The following is a 17,729-nucleotide window of genomic DNA, read 5'->3' as shown; positions in this document are numbered from 1 at the left end:
CAGTCTTGTCCCTTTAGCACAAATAGAAGGTTGTTTGTTGTTATAAGTATAGAAGATTCCTTGACAATATAACCAAAACTCATCGTATTGACAAATCCTACAGGTGAAGAAGAGGATCGACGCCATGATGAAAGTAAAAGGTTTGAAAATATAAACATAATATTAAAAAAAGGTTATAAAATATAAATGTAATAACAACTCCTTATCATATGCGTATAAACTGCATGGTGCTCTTGGCCTGCATGAACTTAAAAGGTGAACGACCCAAAAAAAAAATTGTATTGAACTATGTTGTGACTTGATCCCTATTCATTATAGAAGGTACATAGGCAACTTGAAGGAAAATTCAAGCTCAGTTCAGTAAAAAAGAAAAAAAAACTTTGTATCGAACTACGTTGTGACTGAACCCTATTCATTACCAAGGGTACGTAGGCAGCTTGAAGAAAACTTCAAGTTCAATCCAGTAAAAAAAAAAACCAGTTGAGCCATATTATGGCTTGATCCCTTTCTTAAAGGGTATGTAGACAACTTAAAGAAATTTAAGTTCAATTAGAGGAAAAAGTCACCACCACCTAAAGTGTGACACTAGAAGATTGATAATATTCATCTATGTTAAAGAATGGGACTAAGAATTGAAGACGTCCATCCTTACTAGGGGCAATCCAACAAGTCAAAGAAGTGCAACACTAGAAGTAAGACAGTGCAAGTTAAATACTCATAAGAGCATTGCTCACTTGAAGTTCAACGCTTCATCTTCAAGTCTAAAAGTTCTTCAAAGTCAAGTTCGGAAGTTCAATTGATGCTTCCTCGAATTCAAGTTCGAAGGTTCCACAAAGGATTATTTAAATGCAAGCTTGGAGGCTTCGCTTAAGCCTTATTCAAAATCAAGTATGGAGGATTCGTCGATGTTCCATCTTCATGATCAAGTTTGGAGGCTTTGTGATGCCATCTTTATGCTTAAGTCGCAGAATCAAGCATGACGCGAAAGGCGAAAAGTCAAGTCCAATGCGGAAGGTAAAAAATCAAGTTCAGTGCTCCCGGCTTCACCTCATATGTGAGATTAACTCTGGTTTGCCTAGCTACGCCTCATACGATAGTTCAAATATGGTTCATCTGGCTTCACCTCATGTGAGAGATCAAGTCCGATCCATCTGACTCCACCTCATATGCAAAATCAATTTCGGTTCTCCTAGCTTCGCCTCATATGCGAGATCAAGTTCAATCCCCCTAGCTTTGCCTCATATGCGACTCATATGCGAGATCAAATCCAGTTCTCCTGGCTCCACCTCATATGCGAGGTAAAGTCTGTTCCTCTTGGCTTTGCCTCATATGCGAGATCAAGTTCGGTTCTTTTAACTCCGGCTCATATGCGAAATCAAATCCGATCCTCCCGACACCATCTCACACCCGGCTTTGCCTCATATTCAAGATCAAGTTTGGTTCTACTGGCCCCACCTCATATGTGAGATTAAGTCTGGTTTACAAGGTTCCACTTCTGCCTGTTGGGATTGATGCTCTAAATCTCGTAGGGTTCTATAATTTGTAAATGTATTGAATAAATTTATTGTCTATTTAATAAAATATTTGATATTTATTTAATAAATATATGATATTTTATTCAAATTTTAGTTGCATTAACCACAAACCAATAAACTAACATCCAAGGTCATCTTTTAACTTAAACATGTACGTAGAGACATACGGATAGATCATGTTTAAGTGATAACCTAAATGGTTCGTAATAGATGGACAAGGTTGGGTACTTTATCCCCGTGACACTACAAGTATGGTATGTTTTGTAGGTGTTACAATTGTTATAAAGTGCTACAAATGATCTAATCCTAATCATTTATGTATAGACATGTGAGCAGGGATATTCTATATAAAGGAGTTTGTATAAGATCAGACCACGAAATGTTTAGTCTCATTATATAATACCGTTCATAATAAAGACCTACATTTCACCAGAATGACCATAGGTAACATGACCTGAATCCTGAGTGAGTTGTGAACTCCTACCTATGAGGGTCGGTCCTTTGATTTGTATGGGTGAGAGTGGCCAAATCGTCGATTCAACAAGCCTACCATTTTGGGGATTCGTCTGATTGCAGAGTTGGAAACACAGCTACACAAGAAGAAATTCACTTTTTCCCCGAGGTCAGGGTAAGTAGATAAATTGCTCCCTTAAGGGCTGATTCAAGACTTGAACAATGTAGCGTCAAACCCTCTACTGGCCCGAGAGGAGTTTAGTCATAGTTAGACTATGATCTATTGTTCATTAGAGAGATCAGTGATACTTAATGAGGTAAATGTAACCACAGGGGCAAAACGGTAATTTTGGCCTAGTTGTACTTACGAGCAGTTTGTGAAGGGTCATCGTACTGTTGATTGGTTATATCCAATGGACACACAAATATATCTATAGTGCAAATAGTGCAGCTTTCGGTCTTTAGTAGAATGTTCGACAGTTAATGAATGGTAAATAATTTAATTAAAGAGTTTGGTTAATTATTCATGTACTGTCGTGGCTTCAAGCTACAGGTCCATGAGGTCTCATTGGTAGCTCAATAGGATTAAATTAGAATCAGTTTTTGGATTAACTTGAACTGTTCAAATTAATAGAAGGATTTAATTATATATGATATAATTAAGTTATTTTAATTATATGTGATATAATTAAGTTATTTTAATTATATGTGATATAATTATTATAATGATTTTGATACATTGTAGTTTCAGTGAGAGAAAATAAATATTTGAATATGATTCAAATATTATTAATATGAATTAGATTCATAATTATTAAATTTAATATAACTATGATTTATATTAAATGTCATATGAGAGAGAAAAGAAACTATAGGTTATATTGTATATGATACAATACTAAAACTATAAATTATATGTTATATTTAATATAACATATAATATAATATATATCATGTGATAAGTTAGTTATCACACACACACGCACACACACATATGTATGTATATGTTATTTTTAAACGAGTGAGGGAGTTATAAACTCCCTTCCCCTCTTTTCTCTCCACCTACGTAAGTAGATATATGGATCTTTTAATTATAGATAGGAGATAGTCTAATTCAACCTCACTTACTTGATCTTCATCATATTTTTTTTAGTGTGAAAAAGACAGAAATAGTCATACAAGTTTTGGGTTGGTAAACGATCTACAAACTTCTTCCTCTACGCTCATCTAATTTTCCTCATTCCAAAATAGTCAGAGCCCATCACTCCTGGGTTATCTACCTGAGAATACCGAGGAAACCATTGTGGTTGTGTTCGTATTCTGTTTGAATACCTAAGAATACAGAAAGTCTTCAAATGTATGGTTTTCTAAAACTCTAACTTTTTCTTTTGTTAAAACATGTTGTAGTTTATGTAAATGAATATCTTGTTGTTTATTTACTGTAAAAACTTACATTCAATGAAAAAGGGAAATGGGTTGATCTTGCTTCCGCTCATGGTTCCCTTCAATATGAGATCCTCCACTTTCTTATCTTTGAGATCAAGTCTGGTTGTCTGGCTTTGCCTCATCTGCATGATCAAATTTGATTTATCGTGCTTCACTTAACTGCATGAGCAAGTTCGGTTTACCTAGCTCTGTAACTGGTTTGCCTAACTTCGCCTTACCTACGAGATCAGGTTTGGTCTTTTCTAGCTCTACATCATCTGAGATCAAAGCTAGTAGAACACCAAGGTCAAAGTCACTAGAACACTGGAATCAAAGCCGATAAAACACTAAGCTCGAAGTCGACGGAACACTCAACTCAAGAACTTAAGCCAAAGTTGATGGAATCCTCAGGTTGCAGACTGAGATCGAAGCCAATGGAACACTGAGATCAAGCTAACAATAAACTAAGATCAAAGTCAATAAGACACCAAGCCTAGCAAAAGGCTTGAACTACATCACTATTACGATCATATATGTGCAGAAAAGCCACCATTGCACCAAATAAACAAACATCATAAAGGAATCACTCGTTTCAATCTACTACGAACTCAAGCCACTCCCAGTAGAAATCAGTAAAGCTAAATTCCCCAAGGACATTCATTATGACGTTCTTTTTACTTTTTTTTTTTTTTTTTTTTTTTGTCTTTTATATATTTGTACCCCCCCCCCCCCCCCCCATTTTTTTTTTTTTTTTATTTTTTTTTGTTTTTTTTTTTTTTTCCCAACCCCAAAATTTAATATTTTTTTTTTTTTTTTTTTTTTTTTTTTTTTTTTTGTTTTTTTTTTTTTTTTTTTTTTTTTTTTTTTTTCTTTTTTTTTTTTTTTTTTTTTTTTTTTTTTTTTTTTTTTCCCCCCCCCCCCCCCCCCCCCCCCCCCACTCCCCCCCCCCCCCCCCCCCCTTTTTTTTTTTTTTTTTTTTTTTTTCCCCCCCCCTTTATTTTTTCTTTTTTTTTTTTTTTTATTTTTTTTTTTTTATAGCAAGTCTGACCCTCATTTATACAAAGTTCGAGAGTTAAAACTTGATCAGGATTAGGGGCCTCATCGTGAATAGAAGATTGTAAGATCCACACGTTTTTCCCCTGAGTCAAAGGCACTTTTGTTGATAATTTAGGAAGAATCATGTTGTTATCTAAACTTGGCCCACGACCTACAAAAGAGCCAACCAATGACTTTTCCACAAGAAATCCAAGTCCATCTTTTATTAGTCGACCTCTATCTACAAGAATCACGATGTCTTTCACCAAATGACATGCGTTCAGTAAAGTGAACCATCATTCAAAAATTACCACCATAAAAGAACGAGTCTCAATGGCATAATCCAAAGGAAATTAGACATGAAAGACTAAAAATATAGTGAGCTTCACGAGGTTTTATTTTATTCTAAGCCTAAATGGATAGAGAGTGCTAATTGATGTGATGTAATGACCCGACCCCCTAGCACTCAAGTTAGACCGTTACTAAATACATGCATGCATGGAACTTAAAACGACGCCATTTTTTTTGGTGAAATAAATGCTAAATAAATAATGTAAGTTCAAAAGTCTTTCATTAAATTTAAATATTAAAAACAAACAATAAGGCACCCATAAATCATAAATGTTGATAAATGAGTCGAAAAACAATTCTTTATAATAAATTTCAAACATCAAAACTGAAAGTTAAGCAAAACATGAAAAGAAATCTAAATCTCATAAGCGGAAGCATAAAACTGGTCCCAGTGGCTCGATCACGGATTCTGCTTGTCAATCACCAGTGCATCTCTACCTTTACCTGAAACAATAGCATGAGAAAGGATGAGTATAAAATACTCAATAAGTAACCCCACTACTGGGATCGGGCTAGGCATCTATGTCCTCTAGATGCCTACCCCTGGTGGAACATAAAACTACTTTAGTCATCATGGGACACATACATACATGAAAAACTGATTTCTATCCTATTGTTGTTAAGTATGCCCACTATCTCTAGTAAGTCCCGTAGGACCCACAATCTCTAGTGAATCTCGAAGGAAACACAATCTTTTACATACACATGATTATGTATACATCTCTTTCGTATACACATAACCCACTCGATGTGGACCTCTTTCGTACACATGGTTATGTATACACATAACCCACTGAGTGTGTACCCCTTTCGTACACCTGGTTATGTATACACCTCTTTCGTATACACATAACCTACTGAGTGTGTACCTCTTTCGTATACCTGGTTATGTATACACCTCTTTCGTACACCTGGCTATGTATACACCTCTTTCGTATATACATAATCCACTGAGTGTGTACCTCTTACGTACACCTCAGTACCCTCTAGGTATGTATCACTTTCATATACACCAGCCCTAGTACATCTCTTTCATGTACTAGCGCCCTTGGACGTGCATCACTTTCATGCAGTCACATAGTATGGAAAAGAAAATAGATTGCATCTAACTTCATATTACATATAACCCACACCATCACGAGTCCTTTAAAATCTCCTCATCAAGGTCATGTTAATTAACCTCAACATACATAATTAATCTAGTGTTAATGGATCTACTCTAGTACATCACTTTCATGCACTACACTATGTAAACAATCAAGTATTCGAGATTCATAATATATAGTACAGTCTACACATTCTCATAATAAATCACATAACTATATGAATTAGCAAATGTTGAATCCTCATCTAACTTTAAGACATTACAGTAGGAGTGCCACTTAATCTATATTCAAGGGTCATGCTCAATCATCCTTTTTAATATAACTCATAAAATTCTAAACCATGCTCATACATTAAAATGCTTCAGACATATTCTCACATGCTCATATATATTTTCTAAACAGCCCATTAATCGCAGAACATTCAAAATTATTCTTGTAACTAGTCTTAAAATCCTCAAAATAAATCATAAATTTATCGTCCTGCACAAAGGCGATTCCAGTAGTAAGATTACTTACCTTGATGACAAATCTAACAAAAAGTAATCCACACCCTCCTTTAACTTAGTAAAATTCTCAAATCACACCCTGAATCAAAAATAAAAATTAAGTCCGACATTTAGAACTAAATTCCAAATACAAAAATACCTCAAACACCACAAAACATCTTACCCAAAATATGTGATAATCCATAAATTTGTTCCAAGCTTAGCATGGAGATACCAATCTATTCATAACCCAAAATTAGGAATTTAAAACCAAATTTCCAGCATATTAATCCATTCCAAAGAGCTCCAAGTTCACATTACCTACCATTCACGCTCCAAAATTCCCTAAAGCCAAACTTTAATCTTACTAGACAGTGGTTCCTGACACCTTGAAAGTTCAATCCAAGCTTCACAACATAATTGGTATAACTAAATTAGACCAAAATTCAATGGGTGACCAAACCCATTCAAGAAACACACAAACCTTAGATCTTACCCCAGATTCCAAGTTTCCGACGAAAACCCCACGGAAAGGCAGCGGAGAAGGATGAACTGATAACTAGTAGCTGCTACGCCAGCGGACAATGGCTGTAAGGGCGAATCGGAACAGCGCAGGCAGATTTGAATGAATGGCGGCGTGCAACTGGAGGCATGGCGTGGCTCGAGCAGACGACGCAGGGAGAGGCGGTGGCGCGAGGCAACTTCGCGGCTGGGGTGGCAGACGCACGAGTATAGGGATTTGGACGAGCGGCTCGGTTGGACGGAGTGATCAACTGGAAGAGGCGACGCGACAGTGAGCGGCGTGGGGTGACTGGCGAGATCTGGTCGGCCGAAACCCCTGAACGGCGAACGACATGATTTGAGAGCAGATCGGTAGCTGGGCGGCTGGCGACACGCGGGGGTGGGGTTTCAGGCGATGTGAGGAAGAGAGAGGGATTTTTTTTTTTTAATAAAAGATAATAATAATAATAACAACTTAAAAGAAAATATAATAAACTTTTATTTTAAACTCTTCCTTATTCTACTTTATTTTATTAACTTCTTTTCATTCTCAAAATGAAATTAATTCCTGCCATAAAATCTAAGTTGAATAATTTCAACATCAATCCATTAAATTTTCGTAATTACACTTAAGCCCAAAAATTCTAAAAATACCCTCAATTAATAAAAATTACTGAAATTACATAAATAACAAAAATTCGGGGTGTTAAATGTGATCACCAAAATATGCATCAATCTTATAATATCACCATCCTTAGTACATGATATAATAGGTTGTTTAGACCTTTCTAGGGTCATCCATAAATGGATCAAGGAGTGATATAATAGGGTTGTTTAGACCTTTTTGAGGTCATCCCTATATTGATTAAGAGGTGTTATAGTAGGATTTTTTGGACATTTCTGGGGTCATCTCTACGTTGATCAAGAATTGGTATGATAGGGTTATTTAGATCTTTCCAGAGTCATCCCTATGTTGGTCAATAATTGATATAGTAAGGTTGTTTAGACCTTTCTAGAGTCATCCCTACGTTGATCAATAAGTGGTATGATAAGGTTGTTTAGACCTTCTAGGAATCATCCCAATGTTGATCAATAAGTGATATAGTAGGGTTGTTTATACCTTTATGGGATTATCCCTATATTGATCAATAAGTGGTATGATGTGGTTGTTTAGACCTTTATGAGGTTATTCTTGTGTTGATCAATAAGTGTTATAGTAGTGTGTTACGACCCTGCAATTGTCTCGAGTATTTCCTGCAAATTATCTCTTCCTATAAAACAGTATTCGCCCACAACTATACGAAATAGGAAAAATTCCAGACAGCTCACAAACAATCAAATATGGATATATTCTCATTCAATACGAAGATACTTGAGCACAGAACAACTTAATGATAAAGCTTTCACAAGAAAAGAAAATAAAAATGTTGAAAACAATGAAAAGAACATATAACCCTTCAAGGAAGCTCGGAAGCCCTTCCTCTAGGAAAAACTTCCTTATTTTTCTACTTGCCCTTGAATTTCTTTCTTCTTTCTTTTTAAATCTGCAGCTGTGGGCCCCACCTTAACTGTTTTCATTCCCCATTATCTTATTTGCCATTCTAATTGTTGATTCATCACCATCTCTAACCGTATTCTCTCCCCTTCTTCCTATTTTACCCCTCCTCTTATATGTGTAAACATTTGGAGGTCTTACAATTCCTTCCCTCTCGAAACACACCTTGTCCTCAAGGTGAAAAGTTGGGAACTGTTGTCTCATTGCAGGTGCGGACTCCCACGTCGCCTCACTTTCGGGCAGACCCCTCTATTTCACTAACCATTCTTGCATAGTTGTTTCCCCATTCCATCTTACTCCCAGTACAACTTCCGGATTGATTTAGAGTTCAAATTCTTCTGTTAAAATAGGCAGAATATGGTGGACTTGTTGAGTTTGGCCTAACTTCTTATTGAGTTGTGACACATGGAACACGTTGTGAATGGCTGCCTCGGCTAGTAAATTCAAACAGTAGGCCACCTCTCCAATCTTCTCTACTATTATATATGGTCCATAAAATTTAGGGGATAACTTCTCACTTATTCTTTTAGCTAGAGTTTGCTACCTGTATGGCCTTAATTTGAGAAATACCTCATATTTCACCTCGAACTTTAGTTCTCGACGATGTAGATCCGCTTGTTTCTTCATACGATTCTAAGCAATCACCAAGTTTTCCTTGAGAGCATTCAAAGCCAAATCTCTGTCCTTTAGCTGCCTTTCAGCACAGTCATTAGAGGATTTCTGATCTCCATAGTGTAATATAGGGGGAGGGGGACGACCAAACACTGCTTGGAAAGGAGTGGTTCTGATGGATTGATGAAATGTCGTGTTGTACCATAATTCTGCCCATGCTATCCACTTGTTCCAACGAGTAGACTGTTCATTACAAAAACATCTTAAATAAGTCTCTAGGCAACGGTTGACTCTCTCGATTTGCCCATCGGCTTGTGGGTCAAATGTCGTGCTCCTTTTAGGTTTTGTTCCCAAGGATGTGAACATCTCCCTCCTGAAATTACTTAGAAAAATTTTGTCCCTATCGGTTGTGATTGATTTAGGAACACCATGAAGTTTAACTACCTCTTATATGAACAGGTCTGCCATTTGTTTCGCAGTAAAAGGGTGTTTCAATGGCACAAAATGGCCATACTTGCTAAGTCGGTCAACCACTACAAGGATAAAATTGAATCCTCCAGCCTTTGGCAGCCCCTCTATGAAATCCATAGTCCATTCTTCCAATGTCAACTCGGGAATTGGTAGCGGATGTAACAACCCAGCCGATGAGAGTGACTCTGCTTTATTATGTTGCCATATCTCACACCCTTCAACATATCTCTGGACATCAGATTTCATCCCTGGCCAATGTAGCTCCTCATTCATCCTCTTGTATGTCCTTAGAAAACCCGAGTGGCCACTCAATACGAAATCATGAAAGGTGTGTAATATCGAGGGGATAAAATATGACGTTCGTAGGATCACCAACCTACCTTTGTATAGCAACCTTTGATTCTTCCACTGATAAGGTGGTTTCCCTTATGGATTCTCCTTAAGTGTAGGTATGATCTTTTGAAGTTCTTCATCCTCTTCCACTTCCTTAAGGATCAAATTTACATCCACTACGACCGAAGATATTAAACTCTATGATTCAAGTGCCTCTTGAACCCTCAAGTGAGCATCTACTGCCTTGTTGGTCAATCTCGGTTGATATAGAATCTCGAAGTTGTACCCTAGAAGCTTGGTTAACCAACGTTGAAATTGAGGCTGGACCTTTCTTTGTTCAATGAGAAACTTCAATGCCTTCTGATCAGAAATGACGGTGAACTTCCCCCCAAGTAGATAGTGTCTCCATTGCTGGACTGCTAATACCACGGCCATTAGCTCCCTTTCATAAATAGACTTGGCTTGAGCTTTTGAGAAAAGCTTTTGGCTGAAATAGGTCATCGGTTGGTCTCCTTGAGTAAGCACTGCCCCTAACCCTATGCCGGATGCATCAGTCTTTATGATGAATGGTTTGTTGAAGTTAGTAAGGCTAACACTAGGCATGATATCATCTCTCTTTTGAGATCCTCGAAGGTTTCAGTGGCTTCCTCTCTCCATCTAAAGTAATTTGGTGAGAGGGGTAGCTCGGGTGCTATATTCCTTCACAAACCGACGGTAGTACCCTATTGGTCCCAAAAACCCACTTAATTCAGTTATGTTCTTCGATTGTGGCCAGTTGACCATTGCTTTAATCTTGTATCCATCCGCCTCTACTCCTTGGGAAGAGATTAAAAGTCCCAAATACTGAATTCTTTCTTGACAGAAGACACATTTCTTTTGGTTGGCATACAATTGATGATCCCTAAGGATGCTGAACACTATCCTCAGGTATGATTCATGTGTAGACATGTTCGGGCTATAAACTAAAATGTCATCAAAGAAAACAAGGATAAATCGATGTAAAAATGGTTTAAAAACCTGGTTCATAAACGATTGGAATGTGGCTGGTGCATTTGTGAGGTCAAAAAGCATGACAAAAAACTCATAATGTCCCTCGTGTGTGTGAAAGGTTGTTTTTTCTATGTCTCACTCCCTCATTCTGATCTGATGGTATCCCGACTTGAGGTCTAATTTGGAGAAAATCGTGGCCCCATATAATTCATCCAATAGTTCTTCTATCACCGGTATAGGAAACTTATCAGCTACCGTGGCTTGATTGCTTTCTTTAATCCATACAAAAATGCCATCCTCCATCCTTCTTTTTGAATAATAATACCGAACTCAAGTAGGGACTTCTACTAAGTCGTATAAAACCAGTCTGCATCATTTCTTGAACTAACCTTTCTATTTTTTCTTTTTGTGTGTGTTCGTACTTGTAAGGCCTTACATTGATGGGGTTAGTTCCTTCCTTGATAAGAATGTGATGATCTATTGATCTCTGAGGGGGTAGGGTGGATGGAAGCTCGAAAATGTCCTGATTCTATTCCAGAAGAAACTGAATCATTAATAGTAGTTGAGAGTTCATATCAGTCCCTCTCGGCATACTGTTCTGTCTCTTGCTCGATCTTCAGCTGCTGGAAGTCTACTAGGAATCCCAAATCCTCTTCTTCCCACTACTTTTTCAACATTTTGAAGGATACTTCAGCCTTGGTTAGCGATGGGTCCCCTTGCAAAATTATATGAGAACCCTCAGCCCAAAAATCCATAGACGGCCAGTGTATTCCCATAAATCATGTGGAACAAAGCCACGGTATTCCTAAAACTACATTCATCCGACCCAATTCAATTGCCAAAAAGTCTGCCTTCACCTTCAACCCAGGCAAATTAAGTTTTACCCCTTTGCAGATTCCCTTTCCTTCTATTTCACTGCCATTTCCGATCACAACCCCAAACCTTGTGTGTTTCTCTGTTGGAATGTTCAGCTCTCTGGCCATATCTTGGTGGATGAAGTTGTGTGTCACCCCAGAATCAATGAGGACGAGCACTTCTCTTCCCTTGATTTCCCCTTTCAACTTCATGGTTTCTTTTGCTGAGAATCCTAGCAATGAGTTCAGTGCCAACTCTGGCTTCTCTCCTACTTCTGCATTGTTTAGCTCCAGCTTTTCTTCTCATTCTTCGCCTTCCTCTCCCCCTGATTCCTCCTCTTCATTACTAATGAACAACATTAGTTGGCGATTCTCTCGAAACTTACATTTATGGCCGGTGAATATTTCTCGCTACATCTGAAACAAAGTCCCTCGTCGAGCCAATCTCTGAATTCGGCATCAAATAGACTTTTCACAGATGCTTCCTTCTTCGCAGGAAAAGATTTAACAGGTATTGTAACTTGTTTCATCGGTAACACTTCATTTCCCTTCATTTGGGCCTTCTCGGTCAGTTCTCTCTTCCCCTGATGGGCCTCACGTTCGCTCAGCCCATTAACTCCCAGATCCTTGAGCGCGATTTTAAGAGCCAAATTCTTATCATTGACCAGTTGGGCTTCTCTCATACAATCGTCCAACATTTTCGGGTTGCGACTGATGACTTTAGCTTGCACGGTCGGCTCTAACCCATCCAAGAAGGCATCTCGTAAAACCTATTTAGATAACTCCGGCAGCGGCGCAGAGTAAGTTACAAACTTCTTTACACAATCCGAGTAAGTCCCTTCTTGTTTGATTTTTAGTAATCGGGCGCACAAACTTCCTTCTTCCACCTTCCGACAATGGTCGAACAACCTTGTTTTCAGTTCTTCCCAAGTGGTTATTGCTTGGCGATTGTTACTCCAATGAAACCAATCCACTTCATCAGGAGCGAAGCTGACGATGACCACTTTCACCTTCTCGGCATCGGTGAATTTGTGGATTTCAAAATAATGTTTCGCTTGATAAACCCAGGACTTGGGGTTCTCACCTGTAAACATCAGAATTTCAAGGCGTTTATACTTACCTTTGTCTGCTCTGGTTGCAAGTCCTGCGTGGGATGGCTCAGTCTCTTTCGCTTTACCTTTCGCCTTGGTCACACTACTATCAGCGAGCGTCGACTCCTCTCTCTTCCTGGTAGTGTTTCTCTCCCTCACTTCCTCGGTTAAATCTCTCTAAATTTTTGCACAATCCACTTAGCAACTCTCGTATTCCAGCCATCTCCTTCTCGGCCGACTCCATCCTTTCTTTGAATTGTTTTTTAGCCATTCTTCGTGTCTTCCCCAAGTTTACGGCTCTGATACCACATTGTTACGACCCTGCAATTATCCCGAGTATTTCCTGCAAAATATCTCTTCTTATAGAACAGTATTCGCCCACAACTATATGGAATAGGAAAAATTCCAAACAGCTCACAGACAATCAAATATGGATATATTCTCATTCAATATGAAGATACTTGAGCACATAACAACTTAATGATCAAGCTTTCAGTAGAAAAGAAAATAAAAATGTTGAAAACATTGAAAAGAACATATAACCCTTCAAGGAAGCTCGGAAGCCCCTCCTCTAGGAAAGACTTCCTTATTTTTCTACCTGCCCTTGAATTATTTTCTTCTTTCTTTTTAAATCTGCAGCTGAGGGCCCCACCTTAACCGTTTTCATTCCCCGCTATCTCCTCTACCATTCCAATTGTTGATTCATCCCCATCTTTAACCGTATTTTCTCCATTTCTTCCTATTTTACCCCTCATCTTATATGGGTAAACAATTTGAGGTCTTACATAGTGTTGTTTATATGTTTATAGGGCTATCCCTATGTTGATCAAAAAGTGGTATGATAGGGTTGTTTAGGCCTTTATGGAATCATTCGTGTGTTGATCAATAAGTGTTATAGTATAGTTGTTTAGATCTTTTTGATGTCATCCCTATGTTGATCAATAAGTGGTATGATAGGGTTGTTTAGACCTTTACAGGGTCATCACTATGTTGATCGACAAGTTTTATAGTAGGGTTGTTTAGAGCTTTATGAGGTTATCCCTACGTTGATCGAGAAGTGGTATGATAGAGTTGTTTAGACCTTTCTGGAGTCATCCCTATATGTGTCCAGGCAACAGTCACGTATCAAGGCAGGAAAAAAGAACCACCCACCTTTTGCAAGATATGCGGAAGTTAACAAAGAAAAGTTACTCATTCAAATGCAAGTTACCAGTAGCCTTAATTCCTGTTATAAAAAGGGGGGAAGTAATAGGGGCAACTGAGCAAACTTAAAATAGAAATCCTCCAAATTTAGAAAATGAGTGAGAAGTAAATAATAATAATAATAAAAATAAAAGAGTTTAAGTGTGAAAAAAGGTATAAAAAAAAAGAAATTAAAAGAAAGAGAGGAAAAAAATAAGAAAAAGAAGAAAACATAAAGAAAAGGAAAAAAATAATAAAGAAAGAGAAGAAAAATAAAAAATAAAGAAAGAGAAGAAAAATAAAAAAAAGGTGAAAAAAAAGAAGAAAAGAAAAAGAAAAAGGGAGAAAAAGTTTTTTTAAAAAAAGAAAAAATATTTTTAAGAAACCCTCAATTTCATTTTTCCCCCTCTTTCACCGAGTTGTCGCCTTCCTCATTCTCTCTCCCATCTCACACACACATTATCTCTCACTCTTAGCCATGACCAATGCCTGTAATGATTCTCAATTGTCACACATCAGTCGCCACCTGTCTCATTCCCCCCCCCCCCAACTTTTGCCAATGTGCGTCTATCGACTGTTTGCTTTGTTCACTCAAGCCAGCCCCCGTCGTTCATTTTTCTGCGTGAGGACTTATTATTGCTCGATGTCAAATTGAGCCAAGCCTCCATCTTCTTCCAGCTTCTGGTTGTGTGGGCAATCGTAGCCCAGTCACGCTGCTCTGTCATCGTTCTCGTCCAGTCACCATCCTCTATACGGTCGTTGCCCCTGTGGTCGTCCAGCCGCTTGACACTCCACCTCTGACAGTTGGCAGAAACTCGAAAATGTCTAACTTCGATGAGACCTTACTCCTTACCCTGACAAGTTGAATAATTTCCAACATAATCGCAATGAATGTGGAAGGTAGAAAAGCGGAGAACAACAGGTGCTATAGACACAGTATTTGGTCAGGCTCAATTTTTAAAAATTACGTTTTGTTTTGTCTTTCTTTTTAATAGAGTTTTTTTTATTAAAAAAAAATCTAAAAGGATAATAATTTTTTATATAGAGAGAGAAATAAAAGATAAATAAAAAGTGTTGGGATCAGTGTTCTAATTATCCCGGAGTCTTGTCTTTTGTAAATTGTACACATTATTATGAATAAAATCAGAGTTATTTTATTTTGCATTTACTCATATCCAATAAACAAAGCTTCATGGTTATTGTATGTAAACTTAAGCATGTATATGAGATATACATATAGATCATACCTTAAGGATGACCTAAAAAGGTTTGTAGTATAAGGATTAATAAGGGATACCTGATCCTGGTGACACTACGGATACGGCCCATTTTGTAGAGGTTTGCAAGTGTCGTGAACTACTACAGATGGTTGATCCTGATCATTCATATGAAGACATGCGAGTGGGGGTGTTCTATACAAAGAGTTTGTATAAGACCGAACCACGAGATGATTCGTCTCTTTATATAACACCATTGATACTTGAGACTTACATCTCACCTAAACGACAATAGGTGACATGACCTTAATCCTTAAGGTTTTGGGAACTTCCTGCCTTTGATGGTGGTTCCTTTGATTGGTATGGATGAGAGTGGCCAGATTGCTAACTCAACAAGCCTATTTTATGGGGATTTGTTTGTTTTGGGAGCTAGGAACTCAATTACACGAGATGGAATTCACTCATTCCCCAAGTAGGGGTAAGTAGATAAATTGCTCCCTTACGAAGGGATTTCAGATCTTAAACATTGTGGCCACGACTTATCTTTGGAAGAGATGACTCAGTCATAGTAGGACTATGACTTATGTTCATTAGAGGGATCAATGGTACTTAAGGATTTAAGATGTAACTACAAGGGCAAAACAGTAAATTGGCCCAACTGTACTTACAAGCGATCTGTGAAGGGTTATTCGCACTGTTGATTGGTTGCTATAGACACAAAATATATTTGTAGTAAGGAGAGTGCAGTTATCGATCTTTAGTGGACTGCCCGACAATTAACGGATGGTAGATCCCGTGACTAAAGAGTTTAGTCAGTTATTCACGTACCATTGGAGCTTCAAGCTACAGATCCATAAGGTTCCCTTGGTAGCTTCAATAGATTTAAGTTGGGAATCAGTTCTTGGGGTTGATTTTAAATGTTCAAATTGATAAGAGGAAAATTCGAGTATATGTGATATAATCGGTGTGATGTATGAGATATATCAAATGGAGGATTAATGTAAATATGATTTACATTAAGTATCATAAAATAGAAAAAGAACTATGGTCTGTATATTTCATGAGATGAGATATTAAAACTATAGGTTATAAATATAACATGGTAAGTTGGTTATCATATTTATTTAGAATAATAATAATTATTGGAAAATTATCTATTTTTCTCTAATAACTAATTGAGTGGAAGGTTATTGGTGGTGTTATGGTAACAGTGAGTTAAAAGGAAAAATATTTTCCTAAATTTAGGAGAGTTGCTTGATTTGGAAAAAAAAACTCACATATTGCTATCAAGTGAAATCGTTTCACTAAACGATAGCTTATAGAGAGACTAAACGATTGTAGAGTGTCACTATTCGTAGTTCATTCAGCTAACCGTAGCTAAACGATCGCAGAGGCATTGTCTATACGATAGACTGCCTATAGGATTGTATCAATAGCAACGGAATAACTAGGATCATCTAAGCATTCAAATTCACTAATTTTGGCATAATATAAGCATGCTTTTGCAGGAAAAATGGATTTCGAGACATACCTCTTGTAGAACTTCTTCAAAGCTCCATCTTCAGCTGCAATCTTCTCCATATCTTGTTGTAGACCACCTCAAGATCCTCCCCACTATTCTCTTGGTGCTCTAGATTGAGTTGTGGGACTCAAAACAAGCTTGAATCAAGGGATGAAGGAGAAAAGCTCACTATAACAATCTTGTTGAAGAACCATTCTTCTAACCGATTTTTCTCTCAAAATTCTGTAGATTGCATGCCCGATTTTCACTCCAATCTTCTCATTATATTGCAGATCAACATGAAAATAGAAGAGCTGCATGAGTTGATCGTAATAACGGCTGAAAATAGACATACCTCTTGTAGAACTTCTTTAAATGTAGATTGTTCGTAATAACGGCTGGGTCAAATATCTATTTTACCCCCAAAATTACGTCTTATTCCTCGAGTCCCTACTGATCTTCTAATGAAAAACTGGTTTGTGATCCAATCACCAAAACAAACTCTCTCAGCCTAGTGAGAGGGTGGAGCCCCTTGTTCAATACCTGGATTCAATACTTGAGAAAACAGCCTTTCTCTTATCCCTAAATTGGGTAGGCGGGAACTTTGTCTTGCACCTTATGTCCCCAGCTATCTATCCGGTCTTACCCCTAAAATGGGAGTCTTATTAAGTCGGCGATGTTGAGCGAACCCTCAACTATGTAAATCTAAGGGCAATCCTGAATAAACAGGAATTCATAGTTAGCTTAAGATTAAGATCGAGTTACCTAGGTCATCTAGGTGAAATAGTCAGTCTTAAACAGTAAACAACGTTATAAAGTAAGAGTGACTTATTTATTGGTCCTGATCTTATGTAAACTCATTGTATGGAACGCCCCCACTCCTCATATCATAACATGTACGAATTAGGATCACGCGTATGTAGCACTTTACAACTCTTTGTAACAACTACAGAGTAGGCCGCATCCAATGATGTTACCAGAATAAGGTGCCAACCTCATTCATGTACCATAGATCATTTTGACTATATACTC

General features: G+C 37.7%; 1 long non-coding RNA gene across 1 annotated transcript; it reads right to left on the bottom strand.

The window, feature by feature from the left end:
* Nucleotides 1-5,002: 5,002 nt before the first annotated feature.
* Nucleotides 5,003-7,368, bottom strand: LOC120092946 (uncharacterized). The gene is made up of 5 exons (XR_016525024.1): nucleotides 6,887-7,368; nucleotides 6,716-6,797; nucleotides 6,575-6,629; nucleotides 6,422-6,490; nucleotides 5,003-5,243 (listed from the first exon to the last, which is right to left on the bottom strand). It is a non-coding gene; the product is annotated as an uncharacterized LOC120092946 (long non-coding RNA).
* Nucleotides 7,369-17,729: the final 10,361 nt, after the last annotated feature.

The sequence above is a fragment of the Benincasa hispida genome, chromosome 12 (assembly GCF_027475165.1).
Source record: "Benincasa hispida cultivar pf3 chromosome 12, pf3_genome.v1.1, whole genome shotgun sequence".
Lineage (NCBI taxonomy): Eukaryota > Viridiplantae > Streptophyta > Magnoliopsida > Cucurbitales > Cucurbitaceae > Benincasa > Benincasa hispida.
Note: the sequence above shows the minus strand (reverse complement) of the source record. Positions and strands in the feature narration are given on the sequence as shown.